Raw genomic sequence first — 23906 nt, forward strand, 5'->3', positions numbered from 1 at the left:
CACCCCAACATCTCGTTTCTGTCCGATGGCTGGGGACGCTCACTGAGTCCCGGCCATCGCTCGGGCTGGGCTTCAAAGCACCGCGTCCAGGTGCCTCCTTGGTCTCTGGGATCACGGGATGTGGGCACACACAGGCTCCTGAGAGAGAAGGGCCGAGAGGCACGAGGCAGGTGCCGGGGAAGAGCCCCAACCTGAGCAAGGCCCAGTTGTCCGTCCTCAGGCCCGAGGCCGAGCAGACAGCAGCATGCAGAGAGCCCGTGCACCTGCCCGAGGACGGGAGACTGGTCTGGACGGTGCCCTGCGAGCAGAGGCCATGCCCTTGGTGCCCTGGAAGTCGTGGCCCAGGCTGCTGGGGGCGAGGTAAGGGCGCACTTCCAGGTACTCCGAGGCTGCGGGGACCAGTTCCCCTGGGCAGCAAACCCTGGGCTGCATCTGCCCCGACGGAGCGGGGAGCACCGCCTTCCTGTCGTTTCTAAGCGTAAGTGGGGCTGGCCTATCGTCCTGTGATCCCGGGGTTGTCACCGGTCACCCAGCCGGAGCGACCCTCTCTGGGCCGTTCTGGAAAGGTTGGTGTGGCCAGAGATGGCCGCTGTCGTCACGCCATGCATGTGGCCCACTGCCCATCACCTGTGCCTCTTCCTGGGCTGGGCCCCGAGGTCAGCGCGCCCCCCACCCCCCGCCGGGCCCGAGGAGGAGAGCCCAGTTCACGGCTGGCCAGCACGCAGGACGGCCGGGCCAGGTTCCCGCGGGCACCGTGTCGCGCAGGCTGCAGGCCGCAGGGGTGTCGTCAGAACCCGGGTCTGTGGGACTCCGAGGGCGGACGGAATCTGGTCGCTTGGTCCAGTTACGGGGACCTGCCTTCACCTGGCCTGCCCTTTGTCGGTGACCGTCTAGCCTCCCCAGGCCCCAGGGAATCCTTTCCTCCCAGCAACACGGTGCCAGGATGGGGTCGATCCAGGGGAAGGCTGGCCCGGGAACCATCCTTTCTTCCGACAGCAGAGATTCCAGATGTTTCTGCCCCCAGGACCGTCCCCTGATGCACCCGGCCCCCTTCTCCGTGGCTGTCTCTCTGCGGCCCCCCAGAGTGTGAGCACCATCTGCCTTGGGATCTGCCCACCTCCCCAAGGAGCCGGGCTGTGGCCCCCAAAGGGACAGTGGCTTATTTCCTGAGCCCCAGACTGGTCGGCAAAGTGAACCTCTGACACAGCGAGCATGTTTCTGCAGCGCGGCCGGAGGGCTGAGCACCTGAGCACACGCACCCCGACGCCACCGGCACCCCACACGCTCGCACCCCTGGTCTCCACTCCTCGGCATTTACCTCCTCAGACTTCTGGAGCCCAAGCGGCTTCTCGCGGCTTCCCCGGGGGGCGGGGGGGAATCCGTCCACTGGGGCTGGAGGGCAGGGGTCACAGTGCCCCGTCCCTCAGCTCCCCGCACTGCAGGCTCACCTGACGGCACACAGCGCTCTGGGCGATGAAGAGGGAGCCGAGGTCAGGGAGCCGTGCGGCTCCTGCAGACACCTTAGCATCTCCTTTTGATTAGGAGAGAGGCCAGCAGACCTGGGTGGGCTTAGCAGGTAGGAAGGGAAGTTGTACTTTGCGAGCGCAAGTTCGGTTATAATGAGGTGTGAGAGCTGAGCAGATGAGTGTAGGAGTTATTTACACTAGCAGAATTTCTAGAAAGCTCTGTGAACCTGTGTTCCTGTGTGTGTGCTTGCAAGGGGGGGAGAGAACGAGAGCGCAGGGAAGCTGGGGTTGGGGCGTCCACGTCTCCTGCGTGAAGTGCATTCCACCCTGCGGGCCGGCTGGCTGGCAGGTAAAGGGCAGACGCTTCCTGCACGGTCAGCGTACGTGCTGGGCTGCCCCTTTCTTGGGCTGCCAGGAGCCCGGAAGTGTGCAAACCCCAAAGAGGAAAAGAGTGAAGAGCCAGGAAACGCTTCTGCGGGGAGAGCCGGCCAGTGGCGCAGACCGATGTCAGAAAGGGAATGCAGTCGGCTGCCTTACTTTTGTAGATACCAACAGCGCTTCGGAGCAGAGGTGAGTCAGAGTGGAGCAGAAGCCAGACCAGGATCTCCTGAGTCGGGGCATCAAGAGGAAGTGGGCAGCAGCACCTCCCTCCCGCAGCCTGGGGGGGCCTAGGGCCTGCAGCACCTCCCTGCTGTAGCCTGGAGGGTCCTAGAGCCTGCAGCACCTCCCTCCTGCAGCCTGGGGAGCCTAAGGCCCCCAGCACCTCCCTCTTGCGGCCTGGGGAGGGAGCTAGGGCCCGCAGCACCTCCCTTCCTCCTGTCTGGAGGGACCAAGGGCCCACAGCACCTTCCTCCCGCAGCCTGGGTGGGGGGGGGTCTAGGGCCCACAGCACCTCCCTCCTGCGGCCTAGGAGGCCTAAGGCCCCTGGCACCTTGCTCCTGCAACCTGGGGGGGGGGTGGCCTAGAGCCTGCAGCACCTCCCTCCCGCAGCCTGGGGGTGGGGGCTAGGGCCCACAGCACCTCCCACAGCACCTTCCTCCTACGGCCTGGGAGGCCTAAGGCCCCTGGCACCTTGCTCCTGCAACGTGGGGGGGGGGGTGGCCTAGAGCCCACAGCACCTCCCTCCTGCAGCCTGGGGGACCTAGGGCCCCTGGCACCTGGCTCCTGCAACCTAGGGGGGGGCCTAGGGCCGGCAGCACCTCCGTCCCCTGGCCTAGCCCGGCTAAGGACCTGCAGGCTCGGCAGCAGCCACCAGGCGGCACAGTCTGAGCACAGCAGGCACAGCCGTTCTCTTGCTCTCTTCTGATCCATGTTCCCACTGCCTGGAGTCGGGAGGGGGAGCCTGAGAGGGGGAGCCTGGGAGGGGGAGCCTGCTGCCCCTGCAGGCAAGAAAGCAAGAGCACCCATGGAAGGAGGAGCTGCCGGGTGGTCCTCCCCGGGCTCGCGACTGCCCTGACCAGTGGGGCTCGAGGTCCCTGAGCAGCCACAGCTATCCCACGCGTGTAGACCCTCGGCGGGGTCCTCACAGTTACTCTGAGGCAGGTATCACCCCATTTCCAGGTGCGACAGTGGAGGCTGCTCAGGGGTACAGCAGAGCAACAGGAATGCCTCCCCCCCTCAGTCACTGCTGGGTAAAGATTTGCCCTCAGGAGCCTGCTGCAGGCAGCAGTTCAGCCCCCTGTCCCTCGTGGCTGGAAGAGGTCTCAGCAGCGCTGAGCATCACCCCCACCCCCGGGAGGCCAAGCGAGAGGGCCCCAGGATGTGCAGGTTCTGGCTCCAGGGCTGGGGTCGGCGCCCCAATGGTCTCCTTCCAGGTATGTCACCTGCGATGGGAGACTCAGGCGAGCTCAACCTGCTTGTCGTGCACCTTGACTCCGTGGTATCGTGTGCAAGAGGGAAGACACGGACACACACGCACCCACATCCACGCAACCATTCACATTATGCTCACTTCCCCATAATAGCCCAAGCCTGGATCTCCCCCGATTCCCTCCAGAGACATCGGGAATGCCAGGCTCGCGGCCAGGGAGAGGGAGGGCCGGGCACCGCAGTGGCCCCGACAGGGGCGTAAATAGCACAGAGGGATGGAGGGTCAGGCTCTCTCGCAGCGTCTCCGTCTGGGGCCACGTCACGCCGTCACCCAGGGAGCTTCCCCCCACCTCGCCCAGGAGGGATTTACTGAAGCCCGATAAAATCTGCCAGTGGATGTTGTCGTAAAATATATAGGCCCCTCTGAGCTGCTTCACCCAGAGAGTCCTCAGCCAGTAGGCTCACCTTTCTGCGACTTTGTTAAAAGAGAGAGAGGACACTGGGTGTTATTCTATATGTTGGCAAATTGCACACCCATAAAAAATAAATTTAAAAAAATCAAAAAAAATAAAATCAAAGAGAGAGAGAGAGAGAGAAAGAGGAGCTAGTCACGCTCCAGGACTGGCCTCTGCGGTTCACCTGCCTGTCCCGCGTCCCTCCTGTCCCCCTGCCCAGCGGCTCTCAGCACCGCGCCTGCGTCCGGGTGCCCTGGGGCTCTGGTCCCACATCCCGCAGATTCCCGAGTCTCATCCCGGAGCTGTGAAGCCGGCCTGTCGGGGGCAGGACCCAGGATTTTGCATTCCCAAGAGAGGCTGCCAGTGATGGTGGTGATGCTGCTGTAAGGCTTTTACATTTCTTATGCAAAAGGGACCTCACGAGGGGAGACGAATCACCCCAGAAGCTGTCAGGAAGACATGGGAAAAGGGGGCTACGAGTAGCAGAGGGAATAGCAGACTCCGAGGTACGGGCGTCCGCCCCCGGAGGCTGAGCCCCAGCTCCCCGCCGCACAGGCCCGAGGCCCCACTGCTCATCAATCACGGCCTTCTGTCTTGGGGAGCCCAGACCTGGCTTCAGCACCCTTCCCAACCCACCACTCCAGAGAGCCGCCCCGACCACCTGGAACCAGGAAGCGGGATGTCAACCCTTCGCTGTATTGGATATAGACTTTGAACTCTGTTCTTGCGGGAACAGGCACCTCCCCGTGGCTCACCCTTACCCCTTCTCTCCTGCATACATCTGCTTCTGAGCATGAGGGGCCATCGGTACCCAAGAACGGATGAGGAGATGGAGAAAGAGCCCGGAAGGAATGTGTCCTAATGCAAGTGGGAGCGGACTGAGGAATGTGGTGAGTTTGGGGCAACAGCTTCATGGAGTCAACACAGTGCTCTCTAGGGATCCGGCCTCTAGTGGGTGCACAGAGCCCGTGGAGACGGTGGACAGGGAGGTGCCTCTTCTCCTTGGGCACTTTCTCCAACAATGGAATATTTCCTATTTTAAAAGCGATTATGTAACATGACAGCTGCAGTGACTATAATAAAAGGATGTCACAGGAAGCTGCGCTCCTGAAGACAGGGATGCATGTGGAGGTGCTGGGCACGGGGCCCTGGGAACAGGCTCGCTCCCCGTGGGTGCAGGCCCTGCCAGGGAGGCCCGTAGCCCTCCCGCTTCAAGGGAGGCTCAGGGGTCAGTAGTGGAAGGCACACAGAGCCAATAGCAATCCCCCAACCACCCAGATTGGGAAAGGAACAGGAATTTGAAGGGTTCTTGACAAAGAGATGGAGAGGAGGAAGGGAGCAAGGTCTTCGAAGAACTCTCACATGAAGAGACAACTGCACAGTAGAAGGTCTGGAAACCCCCAAACCACCGGCCGGGTCGTCCCCCCAAAAGCATGGCTCCAGGCTGGGGTGGGAAGGAGAGAGGGGAAGGGCGTCCATTTGGCCTTGCTTCCTCCGCCTGGGCCAGGTGCTCACAGGCTCAGACACCTTGTCCACAGGCCCACAGCGCCCTCCCGGCATCTGTGCTGAGCTGGAGCAGGAAATCGAGGTGACCACTGGGCATCTGCGTTCCCAAAGAAGGGGCACCATTAGGGAACTGAACCTGACCCTGAAGACTGCTGCTCCGCCCCCTCCAACGTGGGCGGTCTGCATTGCCCCATATCCCCAAGTTTAATGTGTGGAGATTCCCTCAACCTTGCGGGAGGGTGAGTCCTGTTGAAACCAGCCCAGGGACAACCGGTGAGCACCTTGCGGGGTCCACTGCGGAAAGATGCCCAGAGCCTCAGTCTTGGCGCGATACAGACACAGAGCCTCTGAGGTTTCTGTCTCCCCCAGAGCCCCGCAGGCTCCCAGGCAAGAGGAGGGAGAGGGGACGGGGACGCTCATCCAGGTGCCCCGGAGGCTGCACAGGTCCTGAATTCCTTGCGGAACTTTCCAGACTCACACCCTCACAAAGTCAGCAAATGGAGGAAACTCAGAAGGTCATTAAGGGACTTGGGGAACCAGAGCTCATTAGCATACATCTGCATATCAACGGGAACGGTGGTCCTGCTTAAAGAGTTGATACTTTCCAGATTCAGATAAAGCCCTTTGCTTTAGAGCAGGGCCTGCTGGCGAGCTCTGTGTCACCTGGCCCTAAGTCACCGTGCCGCCCACGCTGTATGGGAAGAGCGGTGGGGACGCAGTCGCCACACACACACACACACACACAGCAGTGCCACTGCAGGTGCTGCAAATTGGCTCCTCCATCCTGCCATCCTGCCATTTCCTACTTGTGCGACCTTGAATAACGGTATCTCTCTGCAACCCGGCATCTCAGCCGTGAGATCACACCTTTCGGGATTGGTAGGCGAATGTGTGCTCCTCGGGGCAAAGCCCTGGACCCCAGGTGGGCGCCCAGCAAGCTTGGCCATCATGAGTGCGAGGGCCTTGGAAGGGTGTGCTGAAGGGAGGTCCCAAGAAGAACCCCAGAAGCCACCTCCAAGTGCACACCCACAATCCCGCCTGGACCACCCGCTTCCAGGTTCCTCTCCAGCCTCTTATGGACATGCCAACGGTGCCACGCTACCTGCCCCCGGGCTGCCTCACCTGCACGTTAATAAAGAATCATAATAGAGCGCATGGGTCTGGCACGCCGCCCTAGTCTACGAGGCGCTTGTACCTACAGTGCGCCGCTTAATTATTACTGCCAAGCAAGCCCTCACTTCCGAGAGGACGGAGCCGAGGGTATCAGGGAGCGAGGCGGCTTGCTCACATGCCAATGGCCGGGCAGCCTTCAGACCCCGGGCGTCCGTCCCCCGGCACCTGCCACCTCTGACGTTCGTCAGGCTAGCCGGGCCGGCTGGGATCGGGGCTGTGACCTCCAGTTCACAGATGTCCTTCCATCCCACTGGTAACACTCATTAGATATCACGTGCCAGACACGGCCCAGTCAGCTGGTGATGCGAGCGGCGTTGAAAAGTGCCCGCACGGCCAGTCTGTCCGTCGTCTTCAAAACTGTCAGGCTAAGGCTCTGCGGTGGATGAGACGCCGTGAGGCCGCGTGACAGCCGGGAGGGCTCAGTGGCCTGGGTCAGCGGCTGGCGGAGAGCGTGAGGAAGGACATACGCCTCTCCATCCCTGGGGAAGCCTGAATGCAGATGCCGGTAACCCCGATCTGTGCGTCAGAGTCCCCCGCTTCCATCATCGCTGAGCTCACGTCAACGCCTTGTGCCGAGAGACGGCGCGGCAGACGCAGGAGGGGAGCTGTGCAACGGGCTCTTCCCGTTACCGTTTGGAAGGTTTGAAATGAGGAGGGAAAGAGCACACCAGGCACATTTCTGGAGCAAGTGCACCTGCGGTGACGGGGTGGTGCCTGAAGGCCCCCCTTAAAAGTTCAGTTACGGAAGTCCAGGAAATACGGAATTTGTAAAGGTCCGCTGACGAAATCCTTCATCTTCTCTTTTCCCCTTTCCCCATCTGCATGAGCGTGTGCACACGTATTCACACACACACACACACACACACACACACACACACGCCTCCAGTGCCAGACAATCACCAAGGCAGCCTTTTACCTCTTTAGGCATCTCAGGCCTTTACACCTGTTTTATACTGAACTGATTTTTCCCGGATAATTTAGGCGCACTGCTCGGACTTGGCTTTGTGGGATCGCTGAGAAAACATCCCATTCCTTTCCCACCAAACGGCACTTAACGGACTTGCGTGCTCCACAAAGCCCCCCTCTATCGGTTCCTCTTCCTCGGGGTTCGCCCACTTTAAAGCTGACGTAGATCCTTGAGTCTGCTGACCGTCTTTTGTCAAAACTCAGATTCTCCAGAGGAGAAAACCAAGGTCCTCCTTTCAAAGTGGGCTAAGTGTGAGGGTGCCCTCGGACGGGGCGGTAACAACCAGCCCGGTCAAGGTCCTAGGATTCAAGTCAATGGACCACATGCCTGTCACTGAGCTTGCCCCCCTGCCCCCAGCCCCTGCACGGAATATCCAAGCGGTGAGAGATCCCTGCCGACATCTGGGCTGCACATCGCTGCTCTGCAGGTGCCCCCAGCCGAGGTGGGAGCACATCCTATCTTCTTCTTTTTTTAAAGATTTTTTTTATTTATTTATTCATGAGAGACACAGAGAGAGAGAGAGGCAGAGACACAGGCAGAGGGAGAAGCAGGCTCCCTGTAGGGAGCCCGACGTGGGACTTGATCCCAGGTCTCCAGGATCAGGCCCTGGGCTGAAGGCAGGTGCTAAACCGCTGAACCACCCAGGCTGCCCAACGTCCTGTCTTCTAAGGACAGATCCGCTCCCTTTCGGTGGGTGCTCAGACTTAGCACACTTGGTTTCGAATTTTGAGTCACCTCCCTACGGAAGGACGCCTAAAACCGCAGCGTCCGTGCTGGCCGCTGGTTCCGCCCACTGAACCAAGGCCCCAAATGGAATTCGAGCAGAGGCATGACTGGGGGTGGAGCGTTATTATGAGACATGCACAGGCTCCAAAGCCAGAGCTGGGTGTGAATCCTGTCTCGTCCAGGATTCAGGAGCCGTGAGAACTCAGAGGGAGCCACTCAGCGCCCCCGGGCCTCCGTGCTTTCACCTCTTAAAGCGACATGATACTATCCCCCGTCCGGGGCTACAATGGGAAGTAGGAGAGATAAGTCCCAAAGCCACACGGCCCTTAGTAGGCACTCAACATGCACTGAGTATTTATTCACGAGGCCACCTTTCCAGAAACGTCATAATGATGCATTTGGCAAAGGTCTGCTCCGCGGGTTAGGCTTTGTGAGACACAAATTAATTTTAATAATAACATCAGTGAAATCAAATCATAGTCAGTAATAAAAATTTTAAAGTGCGTTCGGAAAACAACCCTTGATACGTGTTGGGATGGAGCCAAGACAACCCGTCGACAAACTGTGGCCACCAGACGAGCTGCTCCGCAGTTTAATACACTTAATAAAACAGTGCAGCTTCCTGAAAGCGCCGTCTTGCTAAACAGAAATATCCCAAGGGTTTAAACAGAAAAGATAAATGAGTCTGTTAGCCTTAGACAAGAACTGAAGTGTGTAGGGCACCGGGGTATCCGGAGGTCCATCCAGGAGCAGGAGGTCGGTGGGTGAAAATTGAAATCTGCTCATATGGGTTAAAATTTTGAAGAAAAAAAAAAAACTCTTAATACGGCGGAGTTATGCAGAAAATTGTCCTCCCCCACCCCCCATTTACACGCTGGAGAGTTTTCCTTTCTAGCTGTAAGTGAGTGACCTATGTGAAGATTCAGTGGCAAGGGAAAATCTAAGACCAAATACCACTAACTGGGAGCCCCGCTTTTTTCTGGATCCCTGATTGGGAGCTCCCGTAACACGAGCCTCCCGTGGGTGCACCTTTTGGAGCTGGAGTGAGTTTAGTTGCAGCCCCAGGAGACCGTCTTCTCTGTCGTCCTATGGGGGACAGTAACCAGACAGGGAAGCCGGGCTCCGTAAGAACAGCGACCAGGGGCTCCTGACAGCGAATAGGAGCGAGCCCCTGGGTCCTGCGACACTGACAGCAGCTTCCTCTGGAGCCAGAGAAGGGCGGGAAGGAGGTAAGGGCTACGCTGAATGCGTGTAAATGCGAGGCCCAGCCCCTGCAGAGAGCTCCCCAGTGACTGGCACAGCCTGCCCTGCCGGGGCTCTGGGACTCCAGCCTTCCTCCCGAAGCTTGACGGATGGAACATCCCTGCTGGAAGGAACCAGAAGCATCGTCCAGTTCAAGCTCATCACTGCCAGGGGCTGAAACTGAGACCCACAAAGGATACGGGGCTGACGGGCCACAAGGACTAAATCCCTGAGCTCACGGGAGAGTGTTTCCTCCTATAGGCTCTGTGCCTCTTCTCCTCTGGAGGGCCAGGCAGCCCGGGCACAGGCGACAGCGCCTCCGTAGAGGAGGGAGGCTTCTAGGGACGGCTCTCCTCTCCAGGGCTCCATGCACTTTGCACCTTCCGGGTTTAATTCAGGCAGGGCCCAAACTGGAGTGTCTGGGAGGCAGGAAATGGGCTGTGCCGTGTCCTCCTGGCCGCGCGAGGGCACCAGTGCCCCGTGCTGGGGACCCCTTTCCGTACTACGTGATCACCCATACAGCCTCTGTATATTTATTTTCAATAAGGTCAGGAGTATCAAGGTTGTAAAATAACATATTTTCACTTGTTTTCTTCCTACATCTCAGACGTAGCTTTCCTGAAGTCAATTATCTCCCCCAGTCGCCGTTCCCCCGCCCCCTTCCTCTGTGCTTGCCTCTCCACCCATCAGTCTGACACCAGCCCTTCCGGAGACAGGGGAGGGGGGAGGGGGCGGGGAGTAACAGGCAACTTTCTTCCTTCGCCGCAGATGTGAAATCCCTCCTTCCCTGTTCTGGCATTTTTGTTTTAAAAGGCAGTTTGCAAACCTAAGGCCTCTGTTCTCCAGCCCCCTGGGCGAGAGCACAGCCAGGGCGCAGGGCTGGGATGCCGTGCATGGGAGGTTTGGGGCGAGGGCTGGGGGCTCCTGCAGCGCAGGCCCCTCCAGCATCATGGCTCCAGCACTGCTCTGGGGGAAGGACGGGAGAACATTCTGGAAAGGTCTCCATGGAGGAGAGAATTGGGGTGACAAGTGGGCACCCCCAAAGGGTACCATGTCAATATCTGGATCCTGCATTTAAATGGAGGTCTTTGTCCCCAGGATGGTGACTAGGATAACAAGAGGATAGGAAGGAAGAGCATGCATGTTCAGACATACACACGTGCACACACACATACACACGCACACACACGCACACATGCACATACACATATACACATGCACGCACACACATACATACACACATGCATACACACGCACACATGCACATGTATATACATACATTAATACACATGCACATGCACAATACACGCATACACATACACACATGCATATGCACACATATACACGCGCATACACACATGCACACACATACATGCATATACACATTTATGCACATGCACAATACACACATACACATGCACACACATGCATACATGCATATACATAGATGCACATATACACACACATATATACACATGCATACACACATGCACATGTACACATAAACACACATACACATACACATGCAGAAATGCACATACACACTCATACACACACATATATACACAGAAGAGAAGCCAGTTTTGCAGCTCCTGCAAAATGCAGGTCTGGAGCGTGGCAGGAGCTCCCCGGCTGCATCTGTTCCAGAGACCCACATGTTTCTCTCAGGGCTGCCACAGGCCACGGCCCTCCCTGGCCCCTGGCAGGAGTCCTAACAGGCCAGGAGAGATCCTGCGGGTCACCTACAAGCTGCACCGGCTCAGCTGGGAGCCTCACCAGCCCTGAGCGACCTCGGTCCCCAGCAGGCCACCGGCAGGATGGTGCAGTCACCTTCTCGTCTCATCACCGTCCTCACAGTTCACCCACAAAAATATCAGCTCACATACCCTCAGGCCCTCCCCAGCCCTCTCGCTGTCTACATGTATTTTTATGTGACTTTAGGCTCCCAACAAATAGCACAGCAGCTTCTTTCCCCAAAGCATGGTGACCGTCCTAAGGGAAGAGTTGACCCCAGGGCCTTCCCTCCGGGGGCCTGGCAGACGCGGCGGAGCCGGGGGGGGGGGGGGGCACCACACGCCCATCAACCTGTAGTAAGCCCGCCCGATGGCCCAGCAGAACTGGAACCTATGCCAGCGCATGTCCCTCCCCAAGTTCGGGTGGTGAGCAGGGCCCTCTGACGGCAGCCTTCGCGGAGCCCCAGGAACAGGGACGGGCCTTGCAGGGCAAAGGGTTGGTCAGACGCCAAGGAGCAGAGACCCCAGCACCCCAGACCCAACAGCGACAGGCCTCGGTGGCGCTCGACGGGGCACAGAGGCAGCTGGGGGCCCAGGGCAGCCGCACGGTTGCCTCAGAGCCCAGGTGCTCAGCCCCAATCGGGCACGTGGCGTGTCCCATCCAGGAGTCTCGGGGTTTACAGTTGGTTCCAAAGGACTTGCCACGCGGTGTGTATGCTCTAGTCGGCCGCCACCTGCCACCCGCCACCCGCCTCCCGCCTCCCACTTCCCTACACCTGCACCCGCCTCCCGCCACTGCCTCCCACCACCTTCTTCCCGCCATCCGCCACCTGCCTCCTGCTTCCCTACACCCGCCACCTGCCTCCCACCACCCGCCACCCTCCACTGGCTCCCGCCACCCCCTTCCCTCCACCCGCCTCCCGCTTCCCTACACCTGCACCCGCCTCCAGCCACCACCTCCCACCACCCTCCTCCCTCCACCCACCTCTCGCCTCCCACTTCCCTCTACCTGCCACCTGCCTCCCACCACTCGCCTCTCACTTCCCTACACCTGCGTCCCGCCTCCCACCACAAGCCTCACGTACACCCCCTGCCTGGCTCCCTCAGGCATGGGGACTCCCTCCCGGTGCTGTTCTAAGGGCTCCCCAGGGGAGGGCACGGATATGTGCCTGCAGGGCTGCAGGTGGTGAGGGAGGAGCTGGGGCTCCAGTGCTGGCAACACTCGGTCGTGCTCCTGCCCCTGCCCAGGGGCCCATCACCCAGGCCGCGTGGTGTCAGAAGCCTGGTCCACACTGACAGTTTGTTTAGAATGAGGGAGAGGTATTGGGGCGCCCATCATGCGGCCTCGCCATGTGCTGCAGGTGGAGGTGCGGCGGGGAGCAGCCCGGCCACGTGGTGCTCCCAGGAGGCCCAGGGCAGGGGGGCCTCTGCTCCCACCCCGCCACTGCGGCAACAAAGGGCACCGGATTCCGGACACCCCTCTTGGCCTCAACCTTCAAAGGGACCTCAGCTCCCAAACCAAAAACAGCATTGCCTCCACCAGGCTCCCGGGCCCCATTCTGGAGCCAGCTCAGGGGCCATGTGCCTCTCTGCCAGTGTTTGTTGCGCATTTGAGCAGCTATTGGTGATTGGCATGTGGGCAGCCCGGTGACCTGCAGCTTGGCAGCTTAACTTCTTACCCCTCTGAGTCAGGGTTGGTCTTCACAGGGCCCCGAGCCACTGGCCAGCTCTAAGTCACAGGTACCCCTGGCCCAGCGAGGGGCCAGGGGAGGGGGAGGGTCCCACTGGGTCTCATCCCACGGCTCCACTGGATGCAGAGTTAGCATTGATTCAGCCACGTTCTCTGCAAAGCCCAGAACTAATAAGGCAAGTGCAAGCAGGAGCCATGAATTAATCCCCTTGAATATGCAGGTAATTTAGATGGAAGGAGACAGGTGCTGCTGGCCCTCCATAAATAAATTGTGCAGCGATGGGCAGGGGGTGGGGGTGAGAAGGGGAACTATATGGAGCCCCCGGGAGCAGAGGAGGTGGAACTGGCCTTCCAGGCTGATTATGGCTCAGCCCGAGGGGGATATGGATGGCTCCTTGACAGCCGTAAAGTTCCTGAGTGCAGAGCATACCTGGAAAGGCAAGACGCCAAGAGCCACCTAGCATATTCTGGAGCCAAGCCCTCTGTGGAGGAATTCCTGGGGCTTTTATGTAGAGAGCAAGCAGGGGGAAGAGAAAGGGTGAGAAGAAGGTGATGAAGGGGAGGGAGCAAGAGGTGGGAGGGAGGGACCCTCAAGAGGAGGTGAGGGCGGGAGGTGCGCCTAATGGGGAGAGCTGGGAGGGAAGGAGCTAAGCACGGGCTGGCGTGCATGCACGAGGCCTCGGGGCCTTTGGCTTCTAGGACCTGGCTGGTCCACACCTCATACGCTCAGGGAGAGACTGAGGGGACCCACTGTCTCCACAGGACGCCTGTCCCCCTCCCAGTCCTCACAGTGAGTGGCTCAGTCTCATTCACCGACAGTTACATCCCCAGTGACTCAGGGACCCAACATCCCCGGGCAAAGCAATGGCCAAGTAGGGAACGCGGGCCGTGGCCCCAGGCAGCCCAGGTTAGACAGTGAAACCCCCCTGTCCCCGCAGGTGCATCCAGGCCGATCCACACGGCAGGATTCCCTTCTGTGTTGAGGCTAGCATCCCGATGCTTGTCTACACTCCACGTCTAGTTATCCACTCATCCATCCGTGGACACTTAGGTTGTTTCTACGTCTTAGCTCTTGTGCACAGAGCCACTATGAACGTTATGCTAAGTGAAAAAAGCCAGACACGGAAGGACAAACACTGCATGATCCCTTGTAAGCGGAATCTAAAATAGTTCAAACTCTTAGAAGGAGAAAGTGTGGGGGGAAGGGGGATGGATGGGAACCGCTGGTCAAGGGTACTGAGTTCCAGTTACGCAAGATGAGTTCTGGAGACACGTGTACAGCGAGGTGTCGCCAGTGATGTCGCGTTGTATACTTGCCATCTGCCCAGAGGCTGGATTTTAGATGTTCTCACCACACACAAAGAAAGAAAATGGTAGCTAGGGGAGGTGATGGGCATGTTAATTGGCTTGATTCTGGGGATTATTTCACAGTGTATTCAAATTATCACATTGTGCACCTTAAATACATATATAATTTTTATTTGTCAATTCTACCTCAGTAAAGCTTTAAGAATTTTGAAAAAGAAGGATCCCTGGGTGGCTCAACAGTTGAACAACTGCCTTTGGCTCAGGGCGTGACCCCGGGGTCCTGGGTTCGAGTCTAGCATCGGGCTCCCCGCAGGGAGCCTGCTTCTCCCTCTGCCTGTGTCTCTGCCCCTCTCTCTCTGTCTCTCTCTCTCTCTGTGTCTCATGAATAAATAAATAAAATCTTAAAAAAGAAAAGAAAAAAGAAAAAGAAAGTCAGCTCCCTGACCCCTTGGAGAAACAAGAGGCAAGTGGGGTTGGCCAGAGGCCGCCGTGGCCGGTGGTCCCCTCTCAAGTCCCCTCCCCTGGTCCCCCTGGCCAGGTGCTGTTTCCGCGGACCATGTGCATCCCTGTGTGGAGCTTCGGTTCCAGGTGGACAGTGGGTGAGCTGACACAGAAGGACCCCAAACCCAGCTCGGCCCTGTCCCCAAGCAGCCTTCCTACAGCATTCCCAAAATATGAACGAAACCAATATCACAGAGTAACTAGTACAGGCATTTGTTCCTCAGCAGGAAAAAAAAAAAAAATGGCATCCAGGTTATTTTTTTTTCCCCTATTTTTTTCCACATTTGGTTCATTTTGATGGAAACCCAAAGGCCCCATTTTGGCCCAAAGGGAAGAGGCTGTGACGGGGCTGGAGAGAGGAGCACTGTTGGGGTGCCTCCTGTGATCTTGGAATGATTGCTTAATAGGGAACTCGTTTTAATCGCCTACAAATGAGAAGTCAGAGACAATTAAAATTCATTCCCAATTAATCGTGTGTGTGTGCTTTTTTTTCCCCCTCTCCGCTTTCATTACCAAGAGTTGCCATTCGGATAACAAGAAAGCCTTAAAAACAAAAGCAGCCGGCAGCCTCCACTTCAATCAGCTGCCACCTGGAAGGAGGCTGCGTTTCGGCCTCTCTGGCTCCAGCGCCTCCCCCTGCAGCAAATGACCCTGGCCCTGCGTGGCCGCGGGAGAGCTGCAGTCTTTAGAAGTCGAGGAACCGCTAAGCCGTGAAGTCACGGACGAGTTTATCACCAGGATGCTGCCGAGGACTTTTTTTTTATAGTTTTTAATTCCGGTTTATTTACTCTCCCGAGTCGTGGCCTCCGCAGCCACGTTTATCACTGATTCAGCCTTCTCCGCTTTAGTTCCCAGCAAGGTCCTCCACCCTCTCCCCACGTCCCTGCTGGGCTCTCCGAGCCTCCAGGCACCTTCCTCACCCTCCCCCAGGAACTGTCGCCGAGGCCCAACAGCCTGGCAGCGCTGCAGCCGGGCGCTGGTCCATGCCATCCCCGAGCCCTTGGTAGGCCCCAAGCGTCTTCCATGCGTCGCCGTACTCACCCCCACAAACCATCCTCCCACCCAGATACCCCCACTATGCCCCGTCCTCCCACGAAGCCACAAGCTCAGCCTTTCAAACGTGCAGAGCCAAGATTTGAACCCAGCTGGTTCCGGAGCCACATTCCTAACCCTCCATCTCCTCCCTGGTTGTGACCTCTGACCCTCCTTTTGGGGTGCTGGAGCCCCTGGCGGAAACCAGGGCCCTGTGGTCTCCTGATGGAGGAGAACGGTCCTATTGAACGGTCCCCCTGGCAATGACTCGGGATGGACTGCTTCGAGTAACCAAGCTGGAGACCCAGCCGGGCTGCAGGTTGCTGATACCGGGGCAGGGGAATCGGTCCTGGAACAACACCCCGGGCACACAGCTGGCTTCCAGGAGAATCTGGAATGGCCCCTCGTGAAAACAGAGCCAGTTCCCGTTGCTCCCACAGCCAGAGAGTCTCCCGGGGGTTAGAGCCCTCACTGAGCCTTGACTTTATTATTATTATTGTTGTTTGAAATGCCTCATAATAACTGGGATAGATTTCTTAGGAAGCCAAATAATGGGATGCATTCCACCCTGGCTTTATAATTAATGTTTGCATCATTTATCTTTCGTGGAAAGATTATTCTGACTAACGAGGTTCTGGGCCACTAATTCATTACACTGCCTTGTCACTTCCTGCTCCTTCTTATTACCCAGAAATAGACTCATTAGTCAGAGTTCAATGACAGGGAGAAATTGTGTTCGTTAATTTAATTCCCTCACTCATTTCGGGGCTCCATGTTTGTCCAAAATTGGGGACTAGAAGGGGAAAAATTTGTTGTCTTAAGTCTTCGCTTCTGCCTCATTATACCTTCCACCTTACTCCTGTTCAACAAGAAAGGGCGTGCAGAGCTCAGAACGGTGGCCACACAGCGCCCTTTCTTTGACTCTCAAGTTGTTGCGCCACCTGGGAATCCCTAGGGAGGCCGGGCATCCCCCAGAGTAAATGCCCTAGGAGATACGAGAACGGGAAGTGAGATGATGTAGTATCTATAGGTGGCCTCCGGCATTAGGGAGACACGAGTTCAAATCCTGCCTCTTCAAGCAAGAGCTGTGTGTCCTTACTTAAGATCCTTGATCTCTCTGGACTGTGCTTTCTCGTCCACAAAATAGGATTGCCAACAGCTACCTTTAGATATTACGAGGATCAAGCTCCGTGAAGCACCAGAGTGGTTTGCACAGTGTGCAATGACAAGAACTTGAAAGCAAGGTGCATCTGGAGTTGAGTTAATCAAAGCTCACGCAGTGGGAGAAGCAAATGTTTCCAAGCAGGGGCTCCCGAGCCTGGCTGCACATGGAAACACCTGAGGAGGATCAGACCCACCAGAGCATTCGAGTGGGAGCCTTCACGCAAGGGGCAAGGGCACTAGCGTTTCTAAAAGCTCTCCTGGTAGGTCTGGGAAGAGGTCAGAGCTGGGAACCACTCAACCTCCTGAGGTCTACAATGAGCTCTTTCAACGTCGGTCAAGCACAGAAAGGAACTGAGCTGTGTCCTTCCTGGAAAGGGCTGCCCAGAGATGTTTCACTGCTGACCTAACCCTGTTAGGTTAGATGCACCGCTATGGGGCAGGGACCCTTCCCCAAGTCACTCCATGAGCAGAATTAACACCCACATTATTTCAGGTGTTGGGCAGACCGTGGGGAGCACCTGCCGTCATCGCTGGCATCGAACCTCCAATGAATACCTAAGTGTAAATCAAAACAAATGCATGAGGGAAAGGGGTTGATCCTGTAGCTGTCACCCAGCTTGGGGACCAGGGAGGCTTTCCCAAGGAAGGGTCTTGGATTGAGTTATAACGGATACCTGGGGTCACCCAGGCAGAGGAGTGCAGCCAAGCGTGCTCCGGGCAGAAGGACCAAAGACCAGTGCAAAGCCCAAGCAGCTGGAGCGAGGAAAGCCCAGGAAGTCACTCAACTGGAGAGCAGCTGAGTCCAGAAACTCCGGAGCCCCACAGGTTTGATTGAAGATTCGGGTCCTCCTCTTTAAAGGCAAAGAGATGACGCTCTTAGATTGATTTTAAGCATGACAAAGAGGGGGGAATGCAAGGTGGAATAAGCCATCCCTCAAGGCCCACTGACCTCCTAGCACTGTGGTCGCAAGGGCCAAGGCAGTGGCGTGATGTGAGGGACGGAACAAAGCCCTCCATCCTCACTGAGACCCTCTGGTGAGCCCCTAATGAAAAATTCTAGTGGCCCCTGGTGTGACCACCCGTGGGGGCGGGCAGCTATATTTCTCAGGTGTGTTGGGGCAGAAAATACCTGGGAGCCTCTACTTTAGCTCTTTCCCCACCAAGAAACTTGTCAACAACTCAGCTCCCAGAAATGTTGATAGCAACAATCTCTGGATAAGGCATGTCTTCCCCTGTGCGGCAAATTACTCAGTTGGAATTCTGGGGTGTCCATCACGGGGTGTAGCTCTGGGCATCCTGTCCCTTGACTGATTGACTGATTCTCTTTTCGTGGACCTGAAACGCAGAGGACCAGGTCCTTGGTGCATGCACAATGGGAGTGTCAGGTAGGGCTTCCTCTGCCTGGAGGCCCAGACCCACCATTCTGGGAGGGGCACGGTGTAGGCAAAGCGCCACATCCAAATAGAGCAGGACGTCGGCGGGATAGTTGATACCCCGGCCCCTTTGATATTGCGTGTGTCTGTGGTGCATTGTATGCTCATGGTCACTAATCTGATCTCTCACGAAGTAAAGCACTGTAAGGGAATCCTTCGAGGTTGGCCTCACTTGTTTGTAACTGTGAGTTTTAGGTAAACTGAGGAACACCTGCTATAGGAGTTGAGGGGGTCTGGATGTCTCACGAGTGGGCATCCAAGGCAGTCCTCGTCCCTAAGCCCAGAAGGCTGAGCGCGGAGGAAGATCAGGAGGGGTGAAGAGCAGAAAGTACAGGCCTTCACCCAGACCTTGACCTACGGGTGGGTGACTTCAAGGATCCCAGCACAGAGTCCTGAGAACAGGCTTGTCTTCAAGGACCAGGAGAAGGAAGGCTAGAGTGAAGGAAGTGCCCCGGACAAGCGTTTTGCACAAGACGACCACAGGCACGGAGGACTGCATTTATCCCCGTCTCTGTCCAGAGAAGTAGTAAGGGTCAGAGAACCAGACACCGAGCACTAAGGTCCCGCCCGTGTTTGTTATGCCTTCTCTCAAGCCATCCTCACGGCAGGACCGAGAGATGCGTCATACCCATTGTACAGGAAAGGGAACCGAGGACCCAAAGGGGAACATGCCGAAGGTCAAGCAGACTACGGCAGCGCGGGCTCTGACCTGGGCACCTGCCTTCTGTCTGTGGCCCGGGGGGGCCTCTGCATGTGCGCGGACAACACGGCCAGCATTCGCCTTGGTCTAGATGAACTCAGGTGGTGACTCCAGCAGCGTGCGTGGACTCCCCTCACAAAGGGGGGTTTAAACAACAGAAATTTACTTTCTCTTAGTTCTGGAGGCTAGAAGTCGAAGATCAGGGCGTCTGAAGCCGCTCCCTTGGGCTTACAGATGGCCTGTTCTCCTGTGTCCTCTCACGGTCTTCCCTGTGTGCGCCTGGGTCCTAATCTCCTCTTCTGAGGACGCCAGCAGAGGGCCCAAAACCTATGAGCTTATTTTCCCCTAATCACCTCTTCCAAGGCTCCATCTCCAAATACGGTCACATTCTGAGGTACAGGGGGCAAGGGCTGGAACGTGCGGATTTTGGAAGGGGCGCAAATCCACCCCATAACCCGCGCCCGCGTAGCTCAGATAAAGCCCTTTATCCCTTCGCTTTCCGTGGGATCTACACGGGGCTTTGCCATCAGTGTGATCACCATGTACCCAAATATTTTTCACCCTGCAGCACAAAAAAATAGTTTTTGCCAGGAATGGTTGGACAAATGTCAGGATTAAGATAACTCACTCCAGAGATGGGGTATGGAGAGGATGGGGTGAGAGAAAGCAGCTGTCAGTCTTAAGAGGAGAACCTTTCTTAATTTCCCTGAGGGACAGGAGGGAACGTGTGAGCGCCACAGGGAAACACAGGAAGCATTTGGAGAGCAGCTTTCCCGACTGGGAGCGGGGGTGGGGGGGGGGCGTGCACCCATACGCGGTCTGCGCGCAGCCGTGGCGTGGGTGCCGTCCCCGGTGCCCAGTCAAGGCACGAGGCGTCAGGAGCTCCACCGGAGCCACACAAGCTCCAAGGACTCGCCGTTAAAGGACGGTGCCCAACGAAAAAGAGGAGCTTTCCCACGTTGCTGGAAAGAGAAAATGTTGAAATCGAAAGGCTGATGTAAGACCACACTAATCACCGGCTCGCTGGCTGCACGTGATAACCTTCGGCCTTTGGGGATAATGAATTACATCTCAAATTTACTTGGTTTTTGTTGTTCTGGTAACATGATCAAATGAACAGAGGGAAAGAGGAGACCTGGGAATGGAAAGGTGCGGCCTGCGTGTCCATCGGGGGCCGGGCAGCCGCGGGCAGGCCACTGGGGACGGGGGCGTTTCATTTGCTGGGGGACCCCGTGTGTTTCTGAGCAATGGGCGGGCTCCTCAGCCCTTCCCAGGCCTGGTACTGGAAGGCACGGAAGGCTCAGGAAGCTGCCAGGAACTATTCCTTGCTTTTGGCAAAGATGCTAGGCCTCAGCAGAAGAATCACGAAGTCGACCTGGAGGTTTGCAGAACGGAGTGAAAGGGGCCATGGGGCAAAGCCAGTAAGTGCCTTTGTGGGTAGGATTCCCTGGTTCCGTCTCCTATTAAGCTCATGAGACAGTATTACATACGTCGTGTGCTTTTGTCATGACGTCAGAGGCTCGGAGAACTAAATAACCTGCCTGAGGGCCCCCGGCAAAGCCACGGCAGCGTGGGCCGCACACCCAAGCCCCCGTGGGCCTGCGTCCAGCTCTCGTCCACCTGCCTGTGCTGGCTCCGCCTCGACCGCGTCCAGAGGCCGCCAGCGCGGCCAAGAGTTCGGAGGATGGAAACAGGAGAAAGAACCCAGCCCGCTGTGTGGTTTGAAGACGTCCCTCCCGTGACCCTTTGCTCCTCGGTCGCAGCACAGGGGTGGGGGCGGTAGGCACGTGGCTAAGAGCGGCGATACTGGGGTAGGAGAGGGACGAGATCGGATGCAGGCTTCAACGTCAAGCAGCCTTCGGCCGATTGTCTCATTCCATTCAGCCTTAATTTCCTTGTTGGTAAGAAGAGGATGATAAAACCAACATGATAATACGGTTTTGAAAACAAAATATGTGTGAATGTGTGTGTGTGTGTGAGTGTGGGTGTGGGTGTGAGATTGGTTAGCCTGGAGTGTGAGACTCTGTAAAGGTTGGTCCTAAAGACATGAGCAGAAAGTTCCTAGCCTGAAGAGCGGGGGTCTCAGGAGTCCTCAAAGCAGGCTTTGCGGGGGGCGGCGGGCAGGGGGCTGGGCTTGGGGAACCCCGCATGCCCTTTGTTTCTGTCTGGAGCACCTCAGCTCCCTGCAGCTGCAGGGAGCCAGAGGTCCTGGTGCCCAAGACGCACAAATCCCATCGGATGGCGGGGCCCTTGGTCCAGCCCAGAACCGGCGCCGACAGAGGCATCCAGGCCGACCACAGAACCCGGAGCAGAGACCAGCACCGGAGGAGGGGCGCCCCGCGCCGGACCCCACACGACGAACCACGCTGACCAGGGGCGCGGCAGCCAGGGAAGCCCCCAGGCTGATGGATCCCAAAGCAAATGAGGAACCTGCAGCTTTCAGCCTCCAAGCTGTGAAGCGACATAGGGCGGCTGGGCAAGGCGACTGGTACATGACAGGGGAATGAAACAGAACACGCGTGTACTTCTCTTGGGAAACAACAGTGAGCGAGCTGGCCTGAGTCTGAGAAAGGCCTTGGGTCCTTGTCACCTTTCAACAGCAAGAATCACAGCTTTGTGCGTTTACATCTAAAAATATGCACTTGCGCGCAAGAGTCCTTGCAAGGGGTGGTATGTTTGGGGATATATGTACGTGCGAGCGCTGCCCATTTGTCCTCCTGTTCTATGGGGGCAGGCGATGCCGGGGAACGTGTTGCTTATACGGTGGGTGCAAATAGAATTCTATTATCACAGCTTAAGGATCGCAGCACACGAAAACCAGTCCAACACACCCATGCACTCCCTCACTTGTTCTGTGCAAATTTTTCCTGTGCAATCAACACATGCATACCCTGTTATCTCCTGATTCAGAGGAAACTCCAAAGCACTGATTTCATCTTACAATAACCCGGGCCTGGCAATGCCCCCGGCCTTGGAGCTGACGGGCACGCGGCGGTGTCCAACAGACAAGCCTGGGAGAGACAGATGCCTGCCCCCCTGCCCATCCACCTCTGCTGTCTGAAAAAAAAAAAAAAAAAAAAAAAAAAAAGGCAGAAAACCAAAAGAAGAAAGTCTACAGCAGCCCTTATTCTGTGGATGAATTCTGAGACACGATGAATCTTCCAACGAAGTCACCGACTCGATCAGTCTCAATCCCAAGGCAGCAAAGAGAAGCCTGCAGTGTGTAATAAAGGGGCCCCGTGGCTAAGAACCCCACCTTCTCCTTGTCCCATTGGGTAAAATTCGAGGGCTGCTTCTTGGTGGCAGGACGTCTTCATTCTCAAAGCAGGCTGGGGGTGTCAGAGGGATGGCAGCCCAGCCGCCCCCGCTGCGCAGGACGGACACCGCGTGGCATTCCCGGCCTGTCTGACGCGGGGAGAGTGGGAGGCGGGTCACCGTGCGTTCGGCGGAAATATGATAAAAAGGCCACAAGCTTGGGGCACGACACGGTGCAGAGAGATGAGAGGGAGGTTCTGAGATTTTCCCAGCCCAGGGGCACTTGTCCCGCGTCAGAGGAGGAGGAGGTCGTGTTCTGAGCCTCCTCGTTGTTCAAACCGACAGAAAGAGAATTTAAAGAACACCGCCGTAACCCAAATCTCAGAAACAGAATCAAACACCTTCAATAGCGAATCCCGGTATTTCGTGCCTCTTTCTCAAACTCCCGCCCGTCTACAGACTCGCCTCTTTTGCGGCTGAGCTCTTCTCCTCTGAGGGCTCTGGCCTCTCTCTCAAAGAGAACAGCACATCCGTGTGGGCAGAGCCATCAATGATCTCGGTGGACCTTTTGCAAGTTATAGGAAAAATGAAAGCACCTCTGCTTTCGTCGTAGCGGGGGGACCCGGGGAACCTTGGAACAGGAGAAAATCCAGATGGACTGTTGGACTTCAAAATGCCTTCCTTGCACGAACGACCAAGAAGAAGGAAGGGGATTATGATGATAAATTAGCCCCTGGGTTTAGAAAACCAGTCGGCCTCATGCTAAGGAGGGAGCGAGTCGAGGTTCAGGCTCCCCGACCACCCGGCAAGTGTGGAAAAACACATCCACAGGCATCAGATAAGCCTTAAAATTAAGCCAACGATTCTCAAAGGACTGGAGGACCCGGATGTCCTCGCCCATCCCATGAATCTCCTTTCGGTCCAGAAATCCCATACCACCTGCGGTTGGCCGTGGCAGGTGCGATCCCCGGCCAGGTGCCACCCGGGAGAGGCCTGCTCGGCCCCGCCAGCTGCACACCTGTCCGCTTCCCCTTCTTCCTCTACCACCGATGCGCCGCCAAGTCGCTGACTCATCGCATCAGACAAAAACTCCAACTCATCTCAGAATCCAAACTTCAGCAGAGAAAAGCCCCCTTGGCAACCCACCGACCGACCGACCGCTTTCCAAGAGCAAAGGTCCCTCCCCTTTCAAAAGCCACAAGGGCACCCGGGACCTCGCATCCTCTGGAGAGGCCTCCGCCACCGAGTCCGGGGGGACGGCCTCCCCCTCGCCTGGCCGTGCAAAGGATGATGAATTCAGCGGGCACCTACCTTTGCGACCCCTCGACCGCCACCTCTTCCCACCTTCCCCGTTTCTTTTTCCGCTCATTTTTTTTTTTCCACTTTAAAAACATCCAACTTTGCCTTGGGGATGAGCAGAATGAAATGTCACTTACCTATAAAAAGAGACAGAGGAGAAAGCCATGCATCACATTACATACGAGTTCTTTGAAATCAAGGCCGGCTTCCGACTTTGAAACTGTAACAATGAGTGAATATTATTTTTTTTTCCATCCTTCCTTTCTATATTTAATGAAACACGAGATTTTTGCAAGAAGCCCATCCCCAGGGCCCAGCCTCCTTTATGAGTTTCCTTTTGTTTTGTGGCCGCTTGGCGCACCTCTCCTCCACCCTCGCCTCCCACTGCCTGCTCCCCGTCTTCGCTGAGGGAAAGGTCAGGAAGGAAGGCGGGAGACAGAGACCGCA

The 23906-nt window shown here is 56.9% G+C and overlaps 1 protein-coding gene and 1 long non-coding RNA gene across 3 annotated transcripts in view; both read right to left on the reverse strand.

Moving 5' to 3' along the window:
• NTM (neurotrimin) overlaps positions 1 to 23906 on the reverse strand; it is a 934064-nt gene that overhangs the window by 626321 nt on the left and 283837 nt on the right. The window lies entirely within an intron of this gene.
• The window catches only part of LOC111095772, a 69056-nt gene that overhangs the window by 5632 nt on the left and 39518 nt on the right, over positions 1 to 23906 (reverse strand). The gene's annotated exons all lie outside the window — the stretch shown is intronic.

This window comes from Canis lupus, chromosome 5 (genome assembly GCF_011100685.1).
Source record: "Canis lupus familiaris isolate Mischka breed German Shepherd chromosome 5, alternate assembly UU_Cfam_GSD_1.0, whole genome shotgun sequence".
NCBI lineage: Eukaryota > Metazoa > Chordata > Mammalia > Carnivora > Canidae > Canis > Canis lupus.